The sequence below is a fragment of the Benincasa hispida genome, chromosome 1, assembly GCF_027475165.1.
Source record: "Benincasa hispida cultivar pf3 chromosome 1, pf3_genome.v1.1, whole genome shotgun sequence".
In the NCBI taxonomy this organism is placed as follows: Eukaryota; Viridiplantae; Streptophyta; class Magnoliopsida; order Cucurbitales; family Cucurbitaceae; genus Benincasa; species Benincasa hispida.
Window position 1 is genome coordinate 53895624 of NC_143478.1, and position 27732 is coordinate 53923355.

Sequence of the window (27732 nt, forward strand, 5' to 3'; positions counted from 1 at the left end):
GGCAAATCATTTTCCAATGCAAATGTGATGCTCCTAAGTCTAGGACACATGTGTTGAATGCAAAAGTTTCCATAGAGCTTATTCTTAAGTCTCTACTCTTTTCCTATGCGATGATGCAAAATGCACACAACGTTGCGGTGACCGCACACAATCGTATCCTTGGCTGCTTCTTCAAAAAGATCTTTTCTAAGTTTAAATTCGGCAAGTCTTTGCTAAAAAACTTTTTAGTCATTCACCGAAATTTTGCTTTTAGCTTTTGAGAATGAGTTCATCAAAATAATTCAAAAATTTGCGATGGCTTATTCAAATGCGGTGTTAAACCTGGTTACGCCCTTCGTTTTGGCTTACCCCCACGTCTGTCATGCGAGCATCCAACTTCGGTTGCGTTCCATATTCAACTCAACTCTTGTCTCGTTTGATTTGGCTTGCACCGGACAGAGGAGTTGCGCTTATGCGTTGATCCTGGCGACTTGCCTTCGTTTTGGCTTACCCCCACGTGTGTCATACGGACATCCAACTACGAGCAATTGCCTTTCACAACTTAACTCTTATAAACCAGGGTTTCCCAATTGCGTTGACAGTGGAGTTATTATTCTCAAAAGCTTGCTTCACTTTTTTTTTCTTCAAATGATTGCAATATAATGAACGCAACTCTCCGAGACCACTGCCACCCCCAAACTTAGAGGTTGGCAGTGTTCTCACCGCAAAGCTAAAAACGAATTTACAAGAATGCGATAATAAATGTTTGAACAAAGGTTTGCACAAAATAAAACTTAAGACTTTCAAAATTTGAAGAAGCTAATAAAAGTAAAGGATGCCTTGTGTTGATTAGTTAGAAGATGTAGTGTACTTATACGTACCATCATAGAAACATAGCAAAACAACGCAATCGGGAAAAAGAGAATTTCAAAAGGATAAGTCATACAAGATAACAGGAAAAGACCTTAGGCAAAGCAACGCATGCGCTCATGCATTGGAATCCACGCGATTGAAGCCATGCGCTTAAGGGTGAAAGAAATTCTTCCGTTGAACTACGAACCAAGGAGACTTATTGTTACACCTACAAGAGCAAACATACCACAACCAAGGAAGTAGCCATATATCCAAAATAACAATAAAAATAAAATAAATAACCTCTACTAAGAAAGCAAAGTAAGGATAGAGTCGAAGAAGTCCCTGGAAAAGTAGGAGTGTTATCACTGTAAGAAGTCTTCCATGCAGGAGATGGTTCTCAACTGCTTGAGTCAAGTTGCCCTGACCATTGGAACTTCCGGCAATTTTTGGGCGCATGTTGGCCACCATGAGCTTAGAACTGCCTTCAGCTCTTTTGCAACTGATTGCCCTTCTACCATGGGGTCAATATTGGCTTTCAGCGCATCGACTACACTTCAATATTGTTTTCAACCTGGTCGTACAAGCTGCAATACTCCTAAGATAAAAAGTTTGCTCGCAGAGACACAAAACTTAACAAATATTTAGCTACCAAGTCCCCCGCAACGGCGTCAAAAACTTGGTGATGGGAAATTAGAAGTCATTTTTACTCGATAACTAAAATCCCTTGAATGCGGTATGTGATGCATGTTCATAAGATATGCGTTAATAGTCATGCACAGATGGTCATGCATTGGAATGATAATGTGTTAACGAATGTATTTGATAACCATGCGTTCTGCCACAAGTTTTCTTACGCTCACACCAAGTACAACGCGAAGGCAAGTTTCTTAGGTAATTCGAGGTCGAACATAGGGACTTGTAGCTATATGTTTGCGGTGATATGCATGCGATGGTTTAAATAAAAGAATGGAAGGGAGGTTGCTAAGTTAACCCTACCAGACAACGCAATGAGAGTATGTATGAAAGGTAGAGATACGACAAACCTGACATGAAATAAATGTGTGGGAAAATAGATAAAATGCGGAGATGATTTCATTGAAACCCTTAAGAGTGACCACAAGGGCAACCTTAGTAAACGCAAGCCAATGTGATTGGGCTTATGTGCGACAAATCATTTTCCAATGCAAATGCGATGCTCCTAAGTCTAGGACGCATGTGTTGAATACAAAAGTGTCCATAGAGCTTATTCCTAATGTCCATAGAGCTTATTCCTAAGTCTGTACTCTTTTCCTATGCGATGATGCAAAATGCACACAACGTTGCGGTGACCGCACACAATCGTATCTATCTCTAGGATGCACGCGGTGGGTTAATAGCAAACAATACTTATTCCTAAGCTCCAATCTCTTGTATTATGTGCTCTAATCTGACTCTCCCGAGCCTAGATTCTGATCTGACCTTCCCAAGCCTAGATCCTGTTCTTAGACTACCCTCTCGAGTATCTCTAATGGACGAGCGAAGCATACATAATACAAGACAATCACATGAACTTGGTTGACGCAAGATTGTTACTATCCTTAGTGAACAATGCATATATTGCTTAATGCGTCCAACCACTTACCCTCCTGGGCAGTTGATTATTGCTGACTTTACTCATAGACAAGAAATGCGTTAGCCTATAGATAGACGTTGCAATAGCTTTATACTAAGCAAATAAGATTACTCACACACTCATGCAATGCACACCTCTCGGTTGGTTGCTACATGCTTCATATCCCTAATCCACATGACTAAGTATACAGTACCCAAGCAATCCCACTAAGTGTTGCAATGAAAATAAAGATGCTAAGCAAAGAAGATGGAGATGGAGTCGAAAGAATAGAGAAATACATTGAAAATAAATTGTATTAATTCCTTAATTCCAAAATGTCATACAATACTATATAAGAAAGAAAGGAAAAGGAAATGACCGACTGGAAGCAAAGACTTGCTCCCAGCGGATGTGCGTCAAGGCTGCTGGTAGTGCCATGGATGGGCGGAGGAACTGGCTCTCTCAAGATCTAGCTACAGTCGAAGGCTCCAGTCGTCACTCAAAATGGATAACGGAGGTGAAGAACTCTCAGCCATCTTATCACGCATTTTGTTTGGATCGCAAGGATCCGCCCTAGACAAACGTTAGGCGACAGCATTGACTGGACTGCTCTTAGTTTGACATTCGACGCGTTAGTCCTTTTCTGAACCTCTGCCGCTAACAGCGTGGTAGGTGAAATGTCAACATCATCTTTTGGTTTTTCTCGAGGTAGATGCGTTTATACGTTCATTCCACCAACCTTGCGTTGATCCCATTAGAATGCGTTGTCGCATAGCCGCAATCATTCAATGGTCGCATTCGCTTAATACCGCAACTCTACATGATGACCGTAATTGCTTGACGAGCACAACTCCCATGAAATGGACGCATACGGCTGATTACCATAACATCCATGCGTTGATCGATGTGTTGCCTTTGCGATGGAGTGCTTCTCTACATGCGGTTGTCTATGCGGTGGTCTGGTTTCCACGTTTGTGTCCATGTCCTACATTAGCTACAAAAATAGAACATTGAACACATAATTAACGCAAAATAACGGGTTGGTTGAGATTCGACATGCTGATCGACACAAGCTCATTTTCTCGTGAATTCCTAACATGATTGCTGTATATTCTGCCTAATAACCTTCATAATTCTAAGTAAAAGGCCTAAGATGACATGCATTTCTGTATGTCATCAGGTTGCTTTAGTCTCTTGTCCTAATATGCTTTTTCCCTACGGTGGGCGCATTAAGGCAAGATTCTAGGGCCTAAAATTAAAGGTTAACAAATTCTGGACCGAAAAATGGTGACTATTAGAGTGAGTTACAAGAGTTATTTTTGTGTAATGGTTGAGAATGTCTTATCCTAGTGAAGGGGATCTTGATCACCCCAATAGTGACTTTTGTCTTGCCTCGCTGGGGCATCATTGCAAAATAGATGTCGTTTCACTTAGGGTAGATTATAACTATTTTGCTAAAACCTAAAATTGGTGTTAAAAGTGGTAATGCAAATAGACTTATTAAGTTTGTTCTTGTTTTCAACAACTTTTAAAAATGGCAACTGCCACTTTAGCTCTATTATCTGCTGGCAAATTGACTAGCGAAAACTACACCAGTTGGAAAAACACGAATAACACTATACTTATCATCGATGACCTATGGTTCATCCTTACGGAGGAGTGTCCTCCTATTCCAACTCAAATCGCTGCTCGAAATGTTGGAGAGGCATATGAGAAATGGACACAGGCGAATGAGAAGGCCCGAGTTTACATCTTAGCCAACCTGAACGACGTCTTGGTCAAAAAGCACGAGCCCATGGTCTCTGCTCGTGAGATCATCGAGTCCCTGAGGGGAATGTTTGGACAGTCATCTGGGCAGCTCAAGCATGAAGCTCTAAAGTGCATCTTCAACTCTAAAATGGAGGAGGATACATTTGTTCGAGAACATGTTCTGAACATGATGGTCGACTTTAATGTGGGAGAGATGAACAGAGCTCACATCGATGAGGGTAGCTAGGTTAGCTTTATTAGCACACGTTGCCAGAAAGCTTCCTACAATTTGTAAGCAACCCTATTATGAACAAGGTTGATTACACCCTTACAACTCTCCTCAACGAGTTGTAGACATTCCAATCCTTGCTGAAAAGCAAGAAGAAGAAGGTTGGAGGAAAATGTTGCTTCATCATCGAAGAAGTTTCATCACGGTTCGACCTCAGGAACTAAGTTTGCACCTTCTACTTCCAACACTACGAAGTGGAAGAAGAATAAGGGTAGTAAATGGAAGGGGAAGGCACTGGGTAACCCACAACCTTCCAATCAACAAGGTAGGCGAATAATGCCAGTTGAAAAAGGAAACTGTTTCCATGCATCCAGGATGGGCACTGGAAGCGGAACTGCCCACGTCAGTTCAAGGAGAAGAAGAAGGCCAAGGCCAAGGCCAACCAAGGTAAATGAGATTTATTGATTTTGGAAACTTGTTTTGTAGGGAATAATAATTCTGCCTGGATTATTGACTGAGGGGCCATTAATCATGTTTGTTCTTCTTTTAAGGGGATTAGATCCTGACGGCAGCTTGAGGCTGATGAGATGACGATGGCAGTGGGAGGCCTCTTGCTGACTTTATAGAATAGATTTATCATTTTAAATGATGTGTATATTGTTCCTGAGTTAAAGAGGAACTTGATTTCTATAAAGTGCTTGCTTGAATGTAAATAACTCTCAACTTTTTGGTGAATAAAATGTTTATTCTGAAAGATGGTATTGATATATGTTTAGCTAAACTGGAAAACAATTTGTATGTGTTATGGTCGTTAGCAGCAAATTCCCTCCATAACATAGAGATGTTTAAAACTTTTGTAACTCAAAATAAATGACTTAAAGTTTCTCCTAAAGAAAATGCCCAACTGTGGCACCTTCGATTAGGGCACATCAATCTCAATAGGATTGAGAGGTTGATGAAGAATGAACTTCTAAACGAGTTAGAGGAAAATTCTTTACCTATGTGCGAGTCATGCCTTGAAGGAAAGATGACTAAAAGACCTTTTACTGAAAAGGTTATCGAACCAAAGATCCTCTAGAGTTAGTGCACTCAGACCTTTGTAGTTCGATGAGTGTGTGAGCCAGGGGAGATTACGAGTATTTCATCACTTTTACTGATGATTATTCGAGATATAGGTATATTTATTTAATGCAACATAAGTCAGAATCCTTTGAAAAGTTCAAAAAATTCAAGGCTGAAGTTGAAAACGCATTAGATAAATGGATTAAAACACTTCGATCTGATTGGGGTGGAGAGTTTTTGGATTCTAAGTTCCAGAACTATTTGATAGAACATGGAATCGTTTTCCAACTCTTATCACCTGGTACACCTCAGCAGAATGGTGTATCAGAGAGGAGAAACAAAACCCTGTTGGACATGGTTCGGTCAATGATGAGTTACGCTTTCTTACTGGACTCGTTTTAGGGTTTTGCAGTAGAGACTATAGCTTATATCCTCAACTATGTTCCTTCCAAGAGTGTTGCCCAAACATCTTTGGAGTTGTAGAAAGGGCGTAAAGCTAGTTCTCGTCACTTCCACATCTAGGGTTGCCCAGCACATGTGCTTGAGTGTAATCCTAATAAACTAGAACCACGTTCGAGTTTGTGCCTGTTTGTAGGCTACCCCAGAGGGACACAGGGGGGTTATTTTTATGATCTTAAGGAAAACAAGGTGTTTGTCTCGAAAAATGCTACCTTCCTTGAGGAGGATCATATAAGGTAGCACAATCCAAGAAGTAAAATCGTGTTCCGTGAGCTTTCCAACAAAACTACTGAACCTTCAACAAAAGTTGTTGAATAGCCTGCTACAACAACAAGAGTTGTTGATGGAAGTTCATCTAATAGGTCAAATCCATCTCTAGTGTTGAGAGAACCTCGACGTAGTAGGAGGGTTGCGAACCTACCTGTTGGCTATGTGAGTTTAACTGAAATCCAAGCTATGGTAGCCGATGGCAAGGTTGAGGATATGTTGTCTTATAAAAAGGTAATGGAGGATGTTCACCGAGATGAATAGTTTAAAGCCATGGATTTCGAGACGGAGTCTATGTACATCAACTCAGTATGGGATCTTATAGATCAACCTGATGGGGTTAAACGTATAGGTTGCAAATGAATCTACAAGAGGAAATGGGGTGCTAATGGAAAGGTGCAAACCTTGAGGGTTAGACTTGTGGCAAAGGGTTATACCTAGGTGGAGGAAGTTTACTATGAGGAGACTTTCTCACCTGTTGCCATGCTTTAGTCTATCCGCATCATCATGTCCATTGCCTCGTATTATGACTATGAGATACGGAAAATGAATGTCAAGACTGCATTTCTGAATTGTAATCTTGAGGAGACCATTTACATGGTGTAGCCTGAGTGGTTCATAGCCCAAGGTCAAGAGAAAACGGATTGCAAGCTGAATTGGTCCATTTATGGGCTAAAATAGGCATCTCAATCTTGGAACATAAGGTTTGATACTGCGATCAAATCTTATGGCTTTGACCAAAATGTTGATGAGCCTTATGTCTACAAGAAAATCATCAATAGTTCAGTAGTTTTCCTAGTGTTATATGTAGACGATATCCTACTCATTGGGAATGATGTAGGTTTACTGACTTCAGTTAAGAACTGGTTAGCGACCCAATTCCAAACGAAAGATTTGTGAGAGGCTCAGTTTGTTCTTGGGATTCAAATCTTTCAGAATTGAAGAAATAAAGTGCCAACATTGTCTCAGGCATCGTATACTGACAAGATGTTGATCAAGTACTCGATGCAAAACTTCAAAAGGGGTCTTTTGCCTTTTTGGCATGAAGTTACATTGTATAAGGGGCAGTGTCCTTGTATCGTTGGTGAATTGATATTCTAAACAAGCATATATGGATGGTGGTGAATTATGGATCATACAAGCTCATATTGCCATAAACTTGATGACTTGGGATGGAAATGGAATGTGGATGATGTGTTATGCTTATTCCTACTTTATGTGATACTACTTCTAGATGTATGCGTTATTAATGAAATGCTTGTAGTATGCTATGCGTTGTCACAAGTTTCCTTGCACTGAAACCAAGTATAATTCCAATGCAAGTTTCTCGGAGAGATCTGAGGTCAAACACAGGGATTGGTTTAGTTAATGTGTTACGCTCGTGATATATGCGACCGGTTTCACAATTAATAAAAGAGAGTGGTTTGTACATGAAATTAAAGTGCAGTAAAGTAAAATTGTGCGGTGAAATAAAGTTGCGATAATAAAATAAAGTGCGATAAATGTAAACATATAGGATACTGATACGATACTAAGTTTAAGACTGACTGTAAAGTTTACACAAAGGATCGTGTTATGCAGTGGAAAGGCTTTATGTATGAATCAAGAATAGAAAGGATAACTAGTATAAACATTGCAAGTTCACAAATTGTGTTAAAGACATAACTATGGTTCCGCTTTCCCTTGGCATACACCTCTTGGTGATCGACTGCGTTCCCACATCTCTGTGGTGAAACAGGGATGAACGTAATGAACGCAAGTTTGCTTCCATCTCTGGAAGTACTTCTCGCTTTAGTTAACGCATTCTTCCAACCTTCTCTCGACAGGCAGAATGACATCTTCACTTCTACTCTCACAGGTGATGCTGTCTAGCATGCTTTAGCTAAACATATTTATTTCTTTAGCACAGATTAATTTACTTGTTAGATTCATACTAATTACCAGGGGATTAAGAAAACATTGTGGAGAAAGCGAATTACGGATGAACGAAAATAGACAGAAAGATGGAGATGGAAATGATCATGACATTCAATACTAAGATTTAGCATCTGATACATGGTGTGACCTTGTTAAAGTGCTTCAATAGCGGGGATTAAAAGGATTTGTCCTGAGACTCACCTCTCGGCCTTGTCTCTTAACTCTTCCCGGATCTACTCCGATCAGCACTCAGACCAGTCTCTCTCTCAATATACAAGTATCAAAATATGCTCGTATCAAGTATATCTTGCAATGGAATTGCAGAGGCTATTTATAGGCTCAGCTTTGAATCTTTGCAATGTGGACCCCATTTTATTGTTAAGGCAGCTTCGGAGATGGTGGAATGAATACTCCTTCTGTTACGCAATCAATCTCGTAAGAAATGCATAACAGTTAGCTATACACGCGTCTGAATCCTCCGAAATTGTGTTGCTCCTTTGCATCTTCGATCGTGTGCCCGCATGCGGTGTTGTTTTTTGATTACTGCATGCGGTTGAACTTAAGCTCTGGATCGACTATCGCATGCGCCGTCATTGCGTTGATCGTCTCTTCATTATTGATTGATGGGCACAATGCGACGTAAATACGTTGTTCATTTTATCTTGAGCCATGAACGCAAACGGTGACTTGATTCCCTGCAAAATAGAATGGAAACATCCTTTTCTACCATTGCAATGGCGTTAATAGGTGTATTGACGATAATTTATAATTCTTGCATTTCTTAGCCAATTTTCATACATTCGACGCAACTTTTCTCTGTTTTAGCCGCAATATCTAAATAAAATAGTATAAATAACTTGTATTTCTACAAGTTATCACACCCCCAAATTTAGATATATGCTTGTCCTCAAGCATATCTTCTTCTAAGGCAATAATGCTCAATTCCTATCCTAGATTTTGTGTCGATTGGTTGCTCCGAATGCTCCACCTACGCAACATTACTTGACAATGTAGTTCCCTTCTATCCTTGCTAATTCATAACAAAGCCCTACTTTATTCTTCTATACAACAAATTTCTGCTCAAAAATTCATTTCTAGTTTTAAATAAAATGTTTACCTCTTCTTATCAAAACAACTTGATGCATCCGTATGCGGTGGTCAAATTTTGCGTCATTTATTTAGAGACTGTTGATCATGGTTACACCCTTTGTTTTGGTTTGTTCCCACGGGTGTCATGCGAACATCCAACTACGGTTGTGTGCCAATCTCAACTTTAACTCATGATTTTTCATAGGAGTTTTCTCTTGCACTCTTTTATTTTTCTTTTTCGCGTCATTCTTGGAAACCCACCTTCGTTTTGGCTTGCTCCCACGGGTGTCATGCGAACATCCAACTACGAACAGGTTCCTTTCACAACTTAACTCTTATCAGATTGGGAATGTTTTTGGGGTTTCCCTTGCGCTAACATTGGAATTTTGTATGATTTTTTTTTGGATAGAAAATGAACGCATTTTCTTAATGACTACATCATTTTGATCTTATCTGCTCAGACCTCCCCCCCCCCCCCCCCCCCCCCAAATTTAGAGATGCGCAAGGTCCTCATTGCGTTGTTTAGATAGAATAGACAAACACTTAGATAAAATTTCGAAAAGAAGGTTTGAGAAGAATTTTGAAAAATAAAAGGTAAAGCATTGCTATAGCTACGAATTAACTAAGTGTCAGTTAGAAAGTACTAAGTGTAAGCATATTATACATCATGGTAGCACAATGAAGAACGCAAAACAAAAGATCAGGAATATCGCAAAAAATTGACAAAGGATGATGAAGAAGAGTCAAATGCATATGGAGAGAATATGTACTCAGTTGTATTAAAAATTCACTAAGTATACAAGTAATTACAAATATCGTAATACAGAAATCTTTTTCTATATAAAGAATCAAAGAATTTAGCTAAACATAGAAAAATAATGAATTGAAATTATCTCTTGTATTTGATTTAGACGGGTGCATGATTAAAAGTTAACACCACGCTTCCATTAACGCAAATGAATATTTGTAGAGGACATTGTTTGCAGCGGCGCATCGCCTACACTTCTTGGGGTCAATACTGGCTTTTAGCGCATCGCCTACACTTCAACATTGTTTCCAGCTTGGTCACACAAGCTACAATACTCCCAAGGTAAAAAAGGTTTCCTGACAAAACACAAAACTCAACAAACTATTAGCTGCCAAGTCCCCGGCAATGGCGCCAAAAACTTGATGACGAAAATTAGTGTGAACGCAATATGCGATGCTTGTCTTAGGTTATGCATTTATACTTATGTGTCGATGGTCATACGTTGGAATGAAAAATAAGCGTTGATCTTAAATGCAATGACCATGTGTTCCTATCACAAGTTTTCTTGCGCTCACGCCAAGTATAACTCGAATGCAAGTTTCTCGGGTGATCCGAGGTCGAACTCAGGGACTTGTAGCTAAATGTATACGGTGATGTGTTTGTGGCGAATGAATAAAAGAATGATGGGGGCTGTAAGCTATAAACTACTCCTACTCTTAACTAAAAGACAAAGCAATGGAAGTATGAATGAAAGGTAGAGACACGATAACTATTGACGCATAGTAAAATGCATAGAAAAATAGATAAAAAGGAGAGGTTGTTTTCACTGTAACACCGAGCTTGACCGCAAGGGAAACTGATAACTTGTAGAAATACAAGTTATTTATACTGTTTTATTTAGATATTGCGGCTAAAAGAAAGGAAATTTGCGTCGATTGTATAGAAATTGGCTAAGAAATGCAAGAATTATAAATTTTCGTCAATACACCCACTGACACCATTGTGATGGTAGAAAAGAATATTTTGGTTCTGTTTTGCAGAAAATCAAGTCACCGCATGCATTCATGGCGCAAAGATGGAATGAATAACGCATCTACGTTGCATTGTGCCCATCATTCAGGAATGAAAAGATGATCAACGCAATGATGGCGCATGCGACAATTGATCACGAACTAAGCGATCAATGCAATCTCAACCACATGCGGTAATAAAAAAACAACACTGCATGTGGGCGAACGATCGAAGATGTAAAGAGCAACACAATTGTGGAGGATTCTGATGCGTGTACAACTGACCGTTGTGCATTTCAAATGGGATTGATTGCGTAACAGAAGGAATATTCACTCCGCCATCTCAAGAACTGCCTTAACCATAAAGTGGGGACCACACTGCAAAAAGTCAAGCTTCGCCTATTAATAGCTTATGCAATTTCATTGAAAGATATACTTGATACGGGAGACTTGATATACTGATCTGAGGGAGAGACTGGTTGAGCGACTAATCAGAGTAGATCCGGGAAGAATCAAGAGACAAGGCCAAGAGGTGATTCTCTGGGAAAAGAATCCTTCCGATCCTCAACGTTGAAGCTCTATACGAAGGTCACTTCTACCAGAAGAGTAAGCCTGAGAGGGAAGCTCTTCTCTCCATTCATTCCACACGTTGGCAAGAAAAACCTTCGTCCAGATCTTTGTCAAGACGTTGACACTCTTCTGTATTTGTTTCTATCTCTTTATCATCACTTGTATTCATCTTCTTTAGTCTTTCATTCACACCATGTATCGAACGCTTAATCGTAGTATTGAATGTTATGATCATTTCCATTCTCATCTCTCTGCCTATTTCTGTTCATCCATAATTCACTTTCTCCACGATGTTTTCCTAATTCCCTGGGTAATTAGCAAGAATTAAGCAAGTAAATTAATTGGTCAAGGAAATAATTATGTTTAGTCAAAGCATGCTAGACGACATCTTCACTTGTGAGAGCAGAAATGAAGATGCTATTCTGCCCATCGAGAGAGGGTTGGGAGAATGTGTTAACTAAAGCGAGAAGTACTTCCAGAGATGAAAGTAACCTTGCATTCATCACGTTCATCCCTGTTTCACCATAGAGATATGGGAACGCGGCCTATCACCGAGAGGTGTATGCCAAGGGAAAGCGGAACCTTAGTTGTATCTTTAACGCAATTAACAAACTTGCGTTGTTTTTACTAATTATTCTTAAGCGGAACCTTAGTTGTATCTTTAATGCAATTAACAAACTTGCGTTGTTTTTACTAATTATTCTTTCTATTTCTGCTTCATCCATAAAGACTTTCCATTGCATACCACGATCCTTTGTATAACTTCACAGTCAATCTCGAACTCAGTATCGTGTATATCTTGTACCTTGTATCTTGTATCACAAAACCTATGTTTATTTTTATCGCAATTTAGTTTTTTAACGCAACTTTATTTTACCGCAACTTTAGATTCCTGTATAAACACCAATTCTTTATTAATTGTAAACATCGGTCACATGTATCACAAAAGTAACACACTAATGAAAGCAATCTTTGTGTTTGACCTTGGATTATTCAGAGAAACTTCTGTTGAAATCATACTTGGTTTCAGCGCAAGGAAACTTATGACACGCATTACTCCATAGCATACTACAAGAATATAGTTAACAACGCATATATTTAGGAGTAGTATCGCATAAAGTGGGCATAAGTGATAACACAGCATCATATTCCACAATTTCACCATTACAAATTTATGGCAACATGAGCTTGTTGTTCATTCACCTACATTCCACTATTATTGCATGCTTAGAGACTATTTTCAGCGTATCAAGTTTATGGTGGCATTACCGGGGACATGAGCTTGTAGCACATCATCTAAGCATTGTATAAATTTTATCGTTACAAGTTTATGGCACCATTGTCGGGGATTGGTAACGGTTAGTGTTGAGTACGTTTGTGATATTTTGTAGGACAGATCTCTTTGTACTGGCTGTTTATCGCGAAGAGTAGTCTGATGATTTATGAGTACTTGAGTGATCCAGAAATTCTAAGCTGACCCAGAGATCAGGTGTATTTTTCGTATAAGAGCACATCAGGACTAAATTAAGCGGAGAAGAAACATGGCAGATAATAACGAGGCACCCGAAGTGAATCAAGGGGAAAACTGGCCAACACAAGATCTCGTATTTCTTGCTGCCGACCACAACATCTCAATGAGGAACTATGTGACGTCGAATTTCTATAACTTCTTGCCCGAAATTTCAAGACCCATGGTTGAAGAGAATGTAAGTTTTGAGATAAGGCCGATAATGTTTCAAGTGATCTTGAATGCAAGGCAATTTAGAGGTTTACAAGGAGAAGACTCGCATGTTCATTTGTCTAGCTTTGTAGACATATGCAGTGTATTCTCCATATCGGGTGTGACTTCAGAAGGACTTAGATTGTATCTCTTCCCGTATACACTGCAGGATGAGGCAAGAAGGTGGGCTCAGTCATTAGAGCCAGATGAAATCAAAGCATGGGATCAGTTGGTCAAAAGGTTTATGAATATATTCTTCCCTCCAGCCGTTAATGGAAGAAGATTGAGGGATGTGTTGAATTTTGAACAGAAGGGTTATGAAACTTTGAGCACCGCCTGGGTGCGATTCAGACAATTAGTGAAGAGCTGTTCGCACATCGGGATTCCCGATTGCATTCTGATGGAGACTGTTTACAATGGCTTAGATTAACCAACGCAAGTAGTTGCTGATGCCTCCGCAACAGAAGGATTAATGGACAGGTCGTATATGGAAGCAAAGAGCATCTTAAATCGAATTTTGTGGAATTCAGATGAATAGTTAGATACCGGGTTTGAGGAAAGAGGTTTGGAGCAAGAAAGAGCAGAAGGTGGCATTGTACCAGCTGATACAATGAACACCCTAGTAGACCAGATGACCACAATGACCTCGCTTCTTTAGACTATGACTATTCAGCAAAGACATCTTTCTCAAGGTTCAGAACAGTTATCAAGTGAATCGAGGCAACCCTCCAGTCTTCATTAATCTGGATCACAGCTTAGGTAATTTTCAAAGTATACAACTCTATGACCAACCGTTCTTTTCTGACACCTCTTACAGTACCTCGTCTCTGGAAATGTTATTGAAACATTATATCGAGAAGAGCGAGGCAATTAAGCAATCACAAGCTTCCTCCCTTAAAGAGTTGGAGGAGCAGGTTGAACAGCTTGCGATTGAACTTAAGAATAAAACGACTGATACGCTGCCTAACAGTTCTCGAACATCGGGACCACATTGTAAAGAACAATGTCAAGCAGTGACATTGAGAAGTGGTAAAACAATAGTCCCCATGTCACCTGTACCAGATTCAATAACAAGATCAGTAGATTTAACCATCAACAATGACCAATCAACCATTAATGACAGAATCACCAGTTCAGAAGTAAGTACATCTACAAGGGATGAATCTCTGCAAGACTTAAATTCAAAATCAATGCAACCTCCAGTTACTAAAACACAGCAAGCACATGACCTCAATGAACAACCAATTGAACAAGAAGTACGGCGGGATCCTCCACCTTTCCCGTCCAGGCTGAAGAAGAAAGATGATAGTAAGTAATGTTAGAGGTTCTTGGATATTCTCCAATAACTACACATGAATATTTCCTTAATAGAAGCTTTGGAACAAATGCCAAGCTATGTAAAATTCCTCAAGGATATACTTCCTAACAAAAGAAATATAGGGGAAAATGAAACAGTTGCATTAACATATGAGTGCAGTGTGCTGTTTCAAAACAACATCCCCACCAAAATGAAAGATCCTAGGAGTTTCACATTGCCATGCTCAAGAGGGGGAAAGAAGGTCGGAAATATACTGTGTTATTTGGGGGCAAGTATAAACCCCATGCCCTTATCGATCTTCAAGAAGCTAAATATCGAAAACGCAAGACCAACCACAATTACATTGCAGTTGGCCGATAGATCAATAATGCATCCCGAGGGCAAAATAAAGGATGTACTCGTGCAAGTAGATAAGTTTATCTTCCCTGCTGACTTTATCATATTAGATTACGAAGCTGACAGAGAGGTGCCTATCATCTTGGGTCGCCCATTTCTTCCAACAGGGCGGGCACTGATCGATGTACAGAAAGGAGAACTTACCATCAGGGTCGATGATCAGCAAGTTAAGTTCAACGTTCTCAATGCGTTGAAATACCCGAGTGATATGGAGAATTGTCAATATGTTGAGGAATTATAGGAAGAACCTTGGCACGAGCCCCTAGAAGAGTTGGAGGAAGAATATTTTGGAATCGGCGCAATGTGGGAGGAGAATTGCACCGCAATCCAAATTGAATCAGATTTTGAAATGATTAAGTTATCTGAACGAACAACGCAACACACTAAGCCATCCATAGAAGAACCACCTGTGTTGGAGTTAAAGTCGTTGCCTGTGCACCTCAAATATCCTTACTTAGGAGGCAATAACACGTTACTGGTTATTATATCTGCCTCGCTGAGTAAAGAGAAGGAGGATGCACTTATCCAAATCCTGAAAAATAATGCAAGAGCCTTGGGATGGACCTTGGCGGATATTCGGGGGATCAGTCCTTCGTATTGCATGCACAAGATTCGTCTTGAGGAAGAAAAAATGGGATTTGTAGAGAGACAACTTCGTTTGAACCTTGCCATGAGGGAGGTTGTGAAGAAAGAATTAGTGATGTGGCTGGATGCAGGCGTCATTTACCCTATATCAGATAGCAGTTGGGTCAGCCCAGTACAATGCGTTCCGAAGAAAGGGGGAATGACAGTCGTCACTAACAACAGGAATGAGTTAATTCCCACAAGGACAACTACGGGGTGGAGAATCTGTATGAATTACCGCAAATTAAATTTGGCCACTAAAAAGGACCACTTCCTACTCCCGTTTATTGATCAGATGTTAGACCGACTTGCTGGGAATGAATTCTTCTGTTTTCTTGACGGCTACTCAGGGTACAATCAAATTGCAATCGCACTAGAGGATCAAGATAAGACAACCTTCACATGCCCATTTGGCACGTTTGCACTTTGTCACATGCCGTTTGGACTTTGCATTGCACCCGGTACTTTCCAATGATGTATGATGGCGATATTTTAAGATTTCTTGGAGGAGTAAATCGAGGTATTTAAGGATGATTTTTTAGTTTTCGGCAATACTTATGAGTCATGTTTATCTAATCTTGAAAGAGTCTTGAAGAGATGTGTGGAAACTAATCTTGTTTTGAACTGGGAGAAATGCCACTTTATGGTTGAAGAAGGAATTATGCTAGGTCACAAAATATCAAAAGTAGGATTGGAAGTTGATCAGGCAAAAATCGACGCAATTTCCAAGCTACCACCACCAGTAAACGTGAAAATGCTTAGGAGTTTTCTGGGACATGCGGGGTTTTATCGAAGATTTATTCGCAACTTTTCTCAGATCGCCAGGCCCCTAAATGCACTCCTTGAGGCTGACCGTGAATATGATTTTAATGATGCGTGCACTGAATCATTCCATACACTGAAGAATGTGCTCATCACCGCACCCATTTTGATTACGCCGGATTGGACGCAACTGTTTGTGTTGATGTATGATGCTAGTGGTTATGCAGTGGGCGCAGTCTTGAGTCAACGTAAGGACAAGGTATTGCATCCTATCTATTATGCTAGCAAAACATTGAATGATGCGCAGGAGAATTATACAACCACAGAAAAAGAAATGCTCGCAGTGGTATTTGCACTGGAGAAATTTTGATAGTACTTAATCAAAACAAACGTTGTGGTGTATACTGATAATTTTGCGATCAAATATCTTATGACAAAGAAGGATGCGAAACCGAGACTGATACGGTGGGTGTTACTCCTGCAAGAATTTGACCTAGAAATCAAGGATCGAAAGGGCACTGAGAACCAAGTCGCGGATCATCTATCAAGATTGGAAAATTACGAGGTTCAGGAGAAAGGAAAAGACATTGAAGAAAGATTTCCTAATAAGCTGCTGATGTCGGTAGGCATTAATGTTCCATGGTATGCGGGCATTATAAACTTCATTGTTTGCGGGCAAGTACCAGAAGATTATACTTACCAGCAAAAGAAGAAGCTGAGTCATGACGTCAAGTTTTATTTCTGGGACAACCCTTTCCTTTATGGACTTGGACCTGATCATATTTTACGTTGATGCGTTCCTGAGCATGAAGCCAAGCACATTCTGGAGCTATGTCATGAGTCCCCTTATGGAGGACATTTTGGGGGCAGCGGACTGGCGCAAAAGTCCTACAGAGTGGCTATTTCTGGCTAACAAATTTCAAGGGCGCCCATGCCCATGTTGTGCAGTTCGATAGATGCCAGAGAATGGGGAATATTTCTAGAAGAAATGAAATGCCTTTGATGTCAATCTTAGAGATTGAATTATTTGATGTATGGGGAATCGACTTTATGGGCCCATTTTCGCTGTCCGAAGGTCATTAGTACATCCTTGTCGCGGTTGACTATGTATCGAAGTGGGTTGAGGCCATCGCATGTGCTAAGAACGATGCGGCCACGGTGGCAAAATTTCTCAAGAAGAATATCTTTGCCCGATATGGGATGCCCCGGGCCTTAATCAATGATGAGGGCTCACATTTCATCAACTGCATATTCACTAACTTGTTGACTAAATTTAACGTCAGCCATAGAGTTGCAACCGCTTATCACCCACAAACTAATGGGTAGGCAGAGATTTCTAACAGAAAGATCAAAAATATCTTGGAGAAGGTAGTCAGTACCTCCAGGAAGGATTGGTCACCCAAGCTCAATGAAGCACTGTGGGTATATAGAATTGCCTTCAAAACACCAATTGGCATGTCCCCATATGCTCTGGTCTTTGGAAAAGCTTGTCATCTGCCTCTCGAGTTGGAACACAAGGCAATGTGGGCATGCAAGAAGCTGAACTTTGATCTAGCAAGTGCGGGGAAAGTTTGGAAGTTGCAACTGAACTAGCTGGTCGAGTGGCGAAGGGACACATACGAAAATGCCAAGCTCTATAAGGAGAGAACCAAGAAGTGGCATGATGACCGCATAAGCAACTGGACATTCGTCAAAGGTCAACAGTTACTACTGTTTAACGCGCGTTTGTGATTGTTTCTAGGGAAGTTGAAGTCCCGCTGGTCTGAGCCATTCCACATCAAGACCATCTTTCCCCACGACGCAGTGGAACTGACAACTGAAGATGGGAGCAACACATTTAAAGTCAATGGTCAACGAATTAAGCCTTACTTTAGGGGTGATGTGGATCGACGCATGGAGACCATTGACTTAGGCAAGTAGGATTAACCGCTTGCTGGGGATGCTATTGCGGTAATTTTGAAAAACTTCTTTCAATCAGCATCCCTATATCTATGTTTAATTGCTTTCTTTATCGTTTTCGTTTACTGCTTTCTAAATTGCGTTTTCTTATTAGAATTAGCCTGTAATGCTTTCTGTATTTACCTTCAATTTAATTCAATTGTGTATTTCCACGTCATGTTTAATTCATTTAATTTTTATGCATTAGTAGCACTGTTCTTAAAATTTTTGTGAATGACTGAATAAAACGATGAACACCGAAAAGTCTTTTCGACTTGCGTTATTGATGAATTAAAAAGAAAAATAAAAATTGGTATGCAACGCGATGATGGGTGCATCTTGTGAGAACAAGATACACTTTGCGTCCATCCTACCCAAATGCATCGCGCTGAGGGGTGTGTTGCGCTCGTGTGTATTGTTAGCCCGTCCTTAGCAAAAATGCACTATGTTGAGGTAGTGTTGCGTTGGTAGAAATACCGTGCGCCCGTCCTCTAGAAATGCATTGAGTTAAGGGGGTGTGTTGCGATGATACATGCGTTGTTGCCCGTCCTCTGCAAATACACATTTGCGTTAATGGAAGCATGGTGTTAATTTTTAATCGTGCACCCGTCTGAATCAAATACAAAAGATAACTTCATTCGTTATTTTTCTATGTGTAAAAGCTAATGTCTTGATTCTTTGTACATACTTCAAATTTTGTATTGCGTTAATTGTAATTCCTTGTATACTTAGTTAATTTTTAATACAACTGAATAAAAATTCTTTACATATGCATTAGCCTCTTCTTATCGTCCTTGTCAATTTTTGTAATATTCTTTATCTTTTATTTTGCGTTATTCATTGTGCTGCTATGATGACTTATATGCATACACTTAGTAACATTTCCCACACTTTGTATTTTCTGACTAACACTTAGTTAATTCGTAGCTATAGCACTGCTTTACCTTTTATCCTTCAAAATTCTACTCAAACCTTCTTCTTGAAATTTTGTCTAAGTTTTTGTCTATTCTGTCCAAACAACGCAATGAGAACCTTGCGCATCTCTAAATTTGGGGGTGGGGAAGGTCTGAGCAGATGAGATCAAGTGATGCGGTCATTAAGAAAATGCATTCATTATTACCATTATATTATATATATATATATATATATATATATATATATATATATATAAACTTTCATACAAACTTCAATGTCAGCGCAAGGGAAACCCAAAAAAAAAAAAAAAACAATCCCAACCTGATAAGAGTTAAGTTGTGAAAGGAACCTGCTCGTAGTTGGATGTTCGCATGACACCCGTGGGAGCAAGCCAAAATAAAGGTGGGTTTCCAAGACAACTCCTCTGACCAGTAAAACTTACACTTAGCTGAAAATCAAGAGTTAAAGTTGAGATTGGCACACAACCGTAGTTGGATGTTTGCATGACAGCCGTGGGAACAAGCCAAAACGAAGGGTGTAACCATGATCAACAGTCTCTAATAAATGACGCAAAAATCGGACCACTACATCTCGACGCATCAAGTGGTTTTTACATAAAGAGGTAAACATTCTTTTTAAAACTAGAAAGGAATTTTTTAGCAGAGATTTGTAATATAGAAGAATAAAGTAGGGCTTTGTTATGAATTGTCAAGGATAGAAGGAAATTGCACTGTTAATTAATGTTGCCTAGGTGGAGCATTCGGAGCAACCAATCGATGAAAAATTTAGGATAGGAATTGAGCATTATTGCCTAAGTAGAAGATATGCTTGAGGACAAGAATATATCTAAATTTGGGGGTGTGATAACTTGTAGAAATACAAGTTATTTATACTGTTTTATTTAGATATTGCGGCTAAAAGAAAGGAAAGTTGCGTCGATTGTATAGAAATTGGTTAAGAAATGCAAGAATTATAAATTGTCGTCAATACACCCACTGACATCATTGCGATGGTAGAAAGGAATGTTTTGGTTCTGTTTTGCAGGAAATCAAGTCACCGCATGCGTTCATGGCTCAAAGATGGAATGAACAACGCATCTACGTCGCATTGCGCCCATCATTTAGGAATGAAAAGATAATCAATGCAATGATGGCGCATGCGACAATCGATCACGAGCTAAGCGATCAACGCAATCTCAACCGCATGCAGTAATAAAAAACAACAACGCATGCGGGTGAACGTTCGAAGATGTAAAGAGCAACGCAATTGCGGAGGATTCTGATGCGTGTACAGCTGACTGTTGTGCATTTTGGATGGGATTGATTGCGTAATAGAAGGAATATTCATTCCGCCATCTCAAGAACTGCCTTAACCATAAAGTGGGGACCACACTGAAAAGAGTCAAGCTTCGCCTATAAATAGCTTCTACAATTTCATTGAAAGATATACTTGATACGAGAGACTTGATATACTGATCTGAGAGAGAGACTAGTTAAGTAACTAATCAGTGTAGATCCGAGAAGAATCAAGAGACAAAGCCGAAAGGTGATTCTCCGGGAAAAGAATGCTTCCGATCCCCGCCATTGAAGCTCTGTACGAAGGTCACTTCTATCAGAAGAGCAAGCCTAAGAGGGAAGCTCTTCTCTTCATTCATTCCACACGCCGGCAAGCAAAACCTCCATCCAGATCAGTGTCAGGATGTTGACACTCTTCTGTATTTGTTTTTATCTCTTTATCATCACTTGTATTCATCTTCTTTATTCTTTCATTCACACCATGTATCGAATGCTTAATCGTAGTATTGAATGTTATGATCATTTCCATTATCATCTCTCTGCCCATTTCCGTTCATCCATAATTTACTTTCTCCACGATGTTTTCCTAATCCCTTGGGTAATTAGCATGAATTAAGCAAGTAAATTAATTGGGTTAAGGAAATAATTATGTTTAGGCAAAGCATGCTAGACGGCATCTTCACCTGTAAGAGCAGAAGTGAAGATGCTATTCTGCCCATCAAGAGAGGGTTGGAAGAATGCGTTAACTAAAGCGAGAAGTACTTCAAGAGATGGAAGCAACCTTGCATTCATCACGTTCATCCCTGTTTCACCATAGAGATATGGGAACACAGCCGATCACCAAGAGGTGTATGCCAAAGGAAAGTGGAACCTTAGTTGTATCTTTAACGCAATTAACAAACTTGTGTTGTTTTTACTCATTATTCTTTCTATTTCTGCTTCATCCATAAAGGCTTGCCATTGCATACCATGATCCTTTGTATAACTTTACAGTCAATCTCGAACTCAGTATCGTGTATATCTTGTACCTTGTATCTTCTTAGGTTTACTTTATCGCAATTTAGTTTATAAATGCAACTTTATTTTACCGCAACTTTAGATTCCTGTATATACACCAATTCTTTATTAATTGTAAACATCGGTCACATGTATCACAAAAGTAACACACTAACGAAAACAATCTTTGTGTTCAACCTTGGATTATTTTGAGAGACTTTTGTTGAAATTATACTGGTTTCAGCGCAAGGAAACTTATGACATGCATTACTCCATAGCATACTACAAGCATATAGTTAACAACGCATATATTTAGGAGTAGTATTGCATAAAGTGAGCATAAGCGATAATACAGCATCATATTCCACAATTTCATCGTTACAAGTTTATGGCAACATGAGCTTGTTGTTCATTCACCCACATTCCACTGTTTTTGCATGCTTAGAGACTATTTTCAGCGTATCAGCAACCCCAGCCAGCACAAAGCTTTACAATCATGCTATACATACTTGTGTCTAATTCTAGGACACATGCGATGTATATGCGATAGTACCGAGAAGCCTATTTCTAAGCCTCCATAACCCGTTCACATGCTCTCACACATAAGCGTGATGACCATATACCACCGTATCCTACTTTTGGACGCATGCAATATCCTATCCGTAGGGTGCATAGGTTGTGTAATAGCAAATGGAGCTTATTCCTAAGTTCACCATTCTTTCTTATGCGATCCAATCCACTCTCTCGAGTCTTAGATTTGGTTTTTAAACTACTCTCCCAAGTATGCCTAAATGATTAATGATGCACTCATAAAACAAGGTAATCGCATAAACTTGGCTGATGTAAGATTATTCCTATCTCTAGTGAACACTTGCTTACATTGCTTAATGTGACCAACCACTTACCCTCCCGGGAAGTTAGTTGTTGTTGATTTTACCCATAGACAAGCAATGTGTCTGCTTATAGACAAGTGTTGCTACAGCTTCACACTAAGCAAATAAGGTTTTCTCACAACACTCACGCAACGCACACCTCCCGGTGGTTTGCTACATGCTTAATATTCCTATGTCGCATGATTAAGTATGCGATACTCTAACAATCTTACTCAATGATGAAATGAAAGTTAAGGATGCTAAGTATAATGAAGATGGAGATTGAGTCGAAGGGAAATATAGAAATGCATTGATCAGAAAATGTATTAATTCCTTAAATCAAGATGTAATACAATACAATATAAGAAAAGAAGAGAAATGGAAAGGCTAGCTGGAAGCAATGTCTTACTTCTAGCAGATGTGTGTCAAGGCTGCTGGTGGTGCCATGGATGGGCGGTGGAGCAGATTCTCTCGAGCTCTGACTCCAGCGAAGGCTCCGGTCGTCACTCGAAATGGTTGAAGGGGATGAAGAACTCTCAAGCTATCTTTTCACACGTTCGCCTAGATCACAAGGATCTGCCCTAAGGCAAGCCTCAAGCGAAAAATCTTGGATGATTTAAATTTCTACTCATCGGCTTCTATTTATAGAGCTTGATCGCCGACAACATTAATGGACCTGCTCTGATTCTGACATTCACGGCGTGATGGTACTTTTCTAAATCTCTGTTGCTAATGACGTGGTAGGTGAAATGTCAACATCATCTTTTGATACTCTTGAGATATGCGCTCATGTTGCATTCCACCAACCTTGCGGTCATCCCTTTATTAAGGTTATCATTATGTAGCCGCAATCTCCTTACGATGACTGCATTCACTTGATAGCTGCAACTTCTCTTCGATGATCGCATTCAATTGACGACTGCAACTTCTATGCAATGGACGCATGCGGTTGATGGCCGCAACATCCACGTGTCGAACGTATGCGTTCGCCTTTGCGATAGAGAGATTCTCCGCATGGGGTCGTCTTTGCGATAGCCTGGCTTTCGCGTATGCGTTAGCTACAAAGATAGACAATTGAACGCATAATAATGCATAATAGTGGGTTAGCTAAGATTATTAATGTCGATCGATGCAAACTAATTTTCTCATGAATTCCTAACATATTCGCCGCATATTCTACTTAACAACCCTCATAATTCTAAATAAAAGGCTAAAATGATGTGCATTTCTACCCATCATCACACCCCCAAACTTAGAATCATGCTTGTTCTCAAGCATGCGTTATACTCAAGAAATTCTTAACTCACATTCTGGCTTTCCTTTGCGATGACTAGCCTCTCAGAATATAATTTACTCATACCTCTGACCATGGCCGCAATGCTCTCCTCCACTTTGGCTACTTCTTCAAAAAGATCTTTTTTAAGTTTAAATCTGGGAAGCCTTTGCTTAAAAACTTTTTATTCATTCCCCGTAACTTTGCGTTCAGCTTTTGAGAATGCGTTCGTTCAAAACAAATCAAAGCTTTGCGATTACTTATTAGAATGCGGCGTTGAACCTGGTTACGCTCTTCGTTTTGACTTGCCCCCACGTGTGTCATGCAGGCATCCAACTTCGATTGCATTCCATATTCAACTCGCTCTTGTCTTGCTTAATTTGGCTTGCGCCTGACAGAGGATTTGCACTTATGCGTTGATCCTAGTGACTTACTTTCGTTTTGGCTTGCCCCTATGTGTGTCATGCGGACAATCAACTACGGGTAAGTGCCTTTCACAACTTAACTCTTATCAACATGGGTTCTCCATTTCGTTGACAAGGGAGTTGTTATTCTTAAAATATATTTTTTTCTTTTTTTTTTTTGTTTTGAAGTGATCGCAATGTAGTGAATGCAATTCTCCGGGATCGCTGCCACCCCCAAACTTAGAGGTTGGCAGCGCTCTCGCCGCAAAGCTAAAGGCAAACTCACAGGAATGCGATAACAAATGTTTGAACAAAGGTTTGCACATAATAAAGCTTAGACTGTCAAAATTTGAAGAAGCTATTAAAAGTAAGGAGAGTCTTGTGATGCTTAGTTAGCGAATGCTCAGTTAGCAGATGCGGTGAATTATACGTACCATTCATATAATATAACATTCATATTAAATATGATGCATGTGCATGCTTATAAAATCATGCAACAATATAATATAACATTTATATTAAATGTGATGCATGATTAATGTTTATCCTAAGGTGAGATTTTAAAACTATATGGCATACATTATGCAACATATAACATTTAATCATACATCAAATAAAATTAAGTAAACAGTAAAATATGGATCGAATTTTGGCACCTTAAAAATTAATTAAATCAATATAATCATATTAAATTAATTTAATTAATTAAAATAACAAAATTTACAAACTACAAAAAAATTGTAGCAAAAAAATTGCTCTCAGGCTCAAACCCACAACCTCCAACTGCCTGGAATGCGCACGTGCAAGGCTCAAAGAAGAGCATCGTTGTTTGTGCCGTAACGTAACCCTATGCTGTTTCCAACGTCGCAATGCTCGACAACAACATCTGGCGCTGGGCTTCTGTGTCGTAGCGTAAAGCATAGTGTTGTAACGCTCTCAGTTTACACTCCAGCACATAATGCAATTTTCTACTTCGTTCTCAGCCTATTCTTGCTCTGGTTTACGTCAATCTTCATAGCAACACTTACTCCTCGATCGACACGAACTTATAGACTCGATTGCATAAAATAAATGTCCAAAACAACATGCCCTTACTGTTGTGTTGCATGTCCTAAAACTCTCAGTTTGTATTGTTAAACATTTTCTATTATCAATAAAGATGTTATTGACATTTATTCAATAAAATTGTTGTTGAATATGTAAATTGCACTTAAGACTAAATCCAATAAACTAAAGATCCTTGGTTATTATATAAATATCTGAACTTTATGTGGTGACATAAAGATGGATCAAGTTCGAGTAAACAGCTAAAACGGTCTATAGTATATGAATAAAGTTAGGTGCCTTATTCTAGTAACACTATTGGGTACGACCCATTATGTAGTTGTTACAATTTTTTGTAAAATGCTACAAACAAAGTGATCCTGGTTCATTCATGTATTGACATGAGGAGTGGGGGCATCCTATACAATGAGTTTGCATAAGATCGGACCAAGAAATAAGTCACTGTTACTTTATAACACTATTTACTGTTTAAGACTAACTGTTTCAAATCGATGACCTTAGTAACTCGACCTTAATCCTAAGCTAACTATGAACTCCTGTTTATTCGGGATTATCCTTAGATTTGCATAGGTGAGGGTTGGCTCAACAGTGCCAGCTCAATAAGCCTTCTATTTTAGGGGTAAGACCGGATAGTTAGCTGGGGGCATTGGGTGCAAAATGAAATTCACACCTACTCGATTTAGGGATAATAAAAAGGTTATTCTCTTAAGTACTGAATCTAAGTCTTGTACAATGGGCCCTACCCTCTAATTGGCCTGAGAGGAACTTGGTTTAGTGATTGGATCACAAACCAATTGCTCATTAGAGGATCAGTGGGACGTAAGGAGTAAGATGTAATTTTGAGGGTAAAACAACGTTTGACCCAGCTGTTATTACGAACAACTTGTGAAGGGTCGACTTACAGGTTATGGTAAAATCAAGTGGACAGAAATATATCTACAGTAAGAAGAGTGCAACTATTGAGCTATAACGGTGTGTCTCGGTAGTTAATAAATATTGATTAATTCAATTTAAAAAGTTTAGCTTGTTAATCTCAAATTATTTGAGCTCATGATCTGTAGATTCATAAGGTCCCTCTACTAGCTTGTAAATCTTGAATTAGTATAGCGAGTGAATTTGAAGTGTTCAAATTCAATTTGGAAATTAAATTTGAAGTGTTCAAATTTTAAATTTAAGATTTGAATTTGAATTGTTCAATTTTAAATTAGGATTTGGATAATTATATTTGATATAATCAACGTTTAATTTATCGACAATAAATATATTTGTAGAGTTTAATAACATTTAAATGATGATTTAAATATTAATTACATGAATAGAATTCATGTATAAATTAGGTGTTTAATTAATTTAATATTTGATATTAAATTATTAATTAATTAATTAATTAATTAAAAGAAATCAATTTCAAATTAAGAAATTAAATTTTGTTTAATTTAATTAAATTGAAAATAGTTTAATTTAATTAAATTGGTTAACTGATTTTTGAGGAAAAACAATTTGGAAATTGATTTGAGTTAGGGGAAAAATCCACATTTTGAGCAATTGTGTCTAATTCTACACCTAACCCATTAGCAAAAAGCCAATTCAAGTGTCATATGGCTGATACATTGAGTGCTTTCATGTATGAGATATATAAAAAACTTCCATTTTAGTGATTAATGTTGAGAGGCATGCTGAATATGAATAGATTATGCAGAAAATTAGTTTCTATTTTTCCCTCTCCAAACCCTCATCTTTTCTTGCTCAATTCCCTTCAATTCTGAGTCCCCCCACTCAAATCCAAGTTGGAGAATAGTAGAGAAGATCTTTTGGTGGCCTACTATTAATTTGAAAGCCCAATTCGTGGAGAGGAGCAAGGATCAAGAGATTTTCTTCAAAGTTATAAGTTCTCAAAACCCTATTCTAAGAATTTCTTTTCAAGTATGCTTTTGGAATTCAAATTAAGTGTAATTAGAGTGCTTATTAATTCTGGTTACTTCCATTACATGCTTGTATGTTCCATCACTTACAACTTTAATAAAAAATTAAAGCAGTAAACTAAGTGCCAATTTTGAAAACATCCATTTTTGCAAACCAAATATTCATAATGTAGTAAACCCACATTTTCTCTGATTTTCTTGTCAAATTGAAAAACATAATGCATGATTTGGCTCTAATATCTGTTGCTTTTAAAATCTTGTTGTGACGAACTTGCTGTGATTATGTGATCTGGTGTACACTTAAGCTCAATGGACAATGCACTAAACTAAATATCCGCTAATGTATATAAGTATACGCCCCTATCACAAGTTTTCTTATGATTTGCCAAGTATAACAAGGTCACAAGTTTCTTGGAATGATCCAACACTACAAGAAATTTGGGCTTTAATGTCGGTTGGAAAAAGTGAAACCAGATGTATAATATCGATTTTTTTTAAAAAAAAGAAAAAACGGATCTTTAATGTCGGTTTTAAACTGACATGTCGGTTTAAAACCGACATTAAAGGTCTAAATTTACTTTTTTCTTACTTTATTAAAAAAAATATCTTTCATTTTAACCAAACTTTCTCTCTCCTTTCACCCTCTCTTACCAAACCCTCTCTCCTCCTTGGTTGTTCGAATCTCCAAAGTTTTCATTGTTCCGATC